The 2,756-nt window shown below is 33.9% G+C and overlaps 1 non-coding gene across 1 annotated transcript; it reads left to right on the top strand.

Annotated features, from left to right (window-relative positions):
* Nucleotides 1-219: 219 nt before the first annotated feature.
* Smp_tRNA_01065_Pseudo_TTA.1.1 lies at nt 220-285 on the top strand. Its single transcript has one exon. It is a non-coding gene (tRNA).
* Nucleotides 286-2,756: the final 2,471 nt, after the last annotated feature.

Genomic DNA, 2,756 nt, shown 5'->3' with positions numbered 1-2,756 from the left:
ATCTCAGACACTGTTTTCTTTTGAATCTATCATTCTCTTTCCCGCTTGTGCTTGTAATACTCGTCTATCTTCGCGGGTCATTGATAATATTCTAACCTCTTATTTTATACTGTATTTATTTTGTCTTAACATTGGTTGTCTTCTACTTAATAATAATAATAATAATAATAATAATAATAATAACAATCATTATTATTACAAGCAAGTGGCTATCAGAACTCAGCGGCCGAGTGGATAACGCGATGGCGTTTAAAGCGAGGGTACTGGGTTCGAGTCCCAGAGTGAACATCAACTCTGAGATGCAAGTACACCCAGCTGACGAGTCCCAAATAGGACGAAACGCGCGTCCTGGATTCCACTGCTAGCCACTATCCATCTCTGCTTAATCATTATTATTATTATAAATATTATTATGACTATATTCAGTATTATATTGTTTAGTACAACGTGGGATTCTCACAAAAATCCAGACAGTCATGTGATTTTATTATGGCTAGTCTCCCTTTAATTCCTCATTTTGTTTAGTGTTTATTGGTGTGACTGTTCATCGATCCTTAATGAAAGCTCCGGATCATCTAAGATCCAATATGTTAAGTAAATTTCAGAATAGGAAGACTGATGATTAAAAATTTTAAATTTTATTAATATTTATAGTATAGCATTTTGTGGCATTTGTTCTTGGTTTTAGGTTTATCATGAATAAATATCAGTTATGATTGAGATCACGAATAGATCAACGTTAGTCCACCATTGAAAACCTGGAAGCGCTGGACGGCCGCTTCGTCCTGGTGTGGGACTCTTCATCAGTGCGAATCGACGATCCCTCACTAGGGACTTGAACCCAAGACCATCGGTCTCGCGAGAGAACGCTTAATTTCTAGACCACTGAGCCAGCATCTGACAGTGTTAACGTCTAACTTCAACAATATCTACAACCTTATACTGACAAATATCAGTTATTTACATCTAGATTCTGAATCAGCGTGTCACACGCGTTGCGCTAGATATCGTTGAATCCATTTGAAAGGTCATATCTAGGTGTTTGTACATATGAGATTTATTAAAACGTTATCGACTGATTTACCAGATCAATCCAATATAGTACGATAGATAATCTAACTATTCAAAATGATGGTTAAGAAGATCTGTAACTCAAGTGCATGGTTTGGGTGGGGTTTTATTTGTAAAATATGAAAACCAGACATTAAACAGATAATTTGCACATCCTCCTTCACTTGCCCTTTACATGCTTCATGATTCTTTCGATTCTGTTGTTATTAAAATTGCTCTCTGTTTACATACCTCTTCTCTTCAATTCAGTATTCTTAATCTTCTGCTACAAGGCATCCCACTTCTGGTTGATGTTACATACTACTTATATCTGTCAACGTAAGTAGGATACACAACAATACCCATACTATATGTTGAATATTTGGCAAATAAAAAAATAGCTTTAACTTACGAATTCAGACAATTGACCAGCAGTTTTTTATTCAAAAATCCATTCAGTTGGAACTGGAGAATTCGTTTCCTGAGTAAATTATCTGTTTGACCAGCACATTTATTTCAATATTTCATTAAAATCAAAATTCAGTTGTCATAACAAGAAGACTATAATGTATTTCTGTCATACATTTTATACGATAAAATAAAACAGACTATGTTCAATGAATTACTTTTACTGTTGTGAACAACAAATGGAGATCATTAAATCCTTGCTCGGTGATAACAAGTTTAATCTAAGAAGTAGAGAAAGTTCGGGACATGTAGAATGTTAATTGTGGTAAGAAACTCACATTTAAGTGATAAATAATGTTCTTCGAACAATGATCACTATGATCTCATGGATCCAAACCAGGAGTTTTGGGGCTCCTTATGTGGCTTAGACTCAGATTCAGTGACATTATGGAATAATGTCACTCATCAGTATGGTCTGTTCTAGCCCCTTAACTTGTTCCTATATTAGTCATCATTGCACGTCGGGATAAGCGATGCCTGAATATTTGCAGCACATATCACGGTTATCTCATTCGATGAAAGATTAATTAGTTCATTCGTCTTCCTCAAAGGGATGCTGTGAGACGAGTGTAAGTGTCCATCCACCTGGTAAAATTAACAGTTAAATAACGATAGATTGACTTTTAAGGCTTAGTATATATATATATATATATATATATATATATATATAGTTGTCGATTTCAGTATCAGGACCAAGTAACTACCAGAACTATGATAATCGATTTGAGATAGAAAGATAACTTAGTGATAGCCCTAACAACAATTAGAACATGATTAATTTTATTACTTTTAATAATGTTCATAGATTTAATCAGAAACTTTTATTTACACTCAAATACATAAAGTGAAACGAGTTTATCGAAACGAGGAAATGTAGTGATCTGTAATTAGAGATGAATTAATTGCATATATATTTTATTCCCGGTGGTTCTCTTTCAAATTTTTGTAAAAATTCTCTGAAATTAATTATGCTTAATACTCTTTTTTCAAATCTCTACAGTATGTCAATATAAGAAGGAAGTTAAAGTCTTCCTCAGCGCATTCGGTAATACAGATCTTACGTATCTCGTAACTTCAAGAATGAATAAGATCCCTCTTTCTGCTTCATAGCAACCAGCTATTGAAGTTAGTTGGTCTTTTTATACTTGCTTTCAGCTAATGAACATCTATCACTCCTTGTCAGAGGCATGTAGATTAACGAGATTAAATTATTTGCTTCGTTCCATAACTTTAATTCT

The sequence above is a fragment of the Schistosoma mansoni genome, chromosome W (assembly GCF_000237925.1).
Source record: "Schistosoma mansoni strain Puerto Rico chromosome W, complete genome".
Lineage (NCBI taxonomy): Eukaryota > Metazoa > Platyhelminthes > Trematoda > Strigeidida > Schistosomatidae > Schistosoma > Schistosoma mansoni.
The sequence above is the reverse complement of the archived record's forward strand: the minus strand, read 5'-3'. Positions and strand labels throughout refer to the sequence as shown.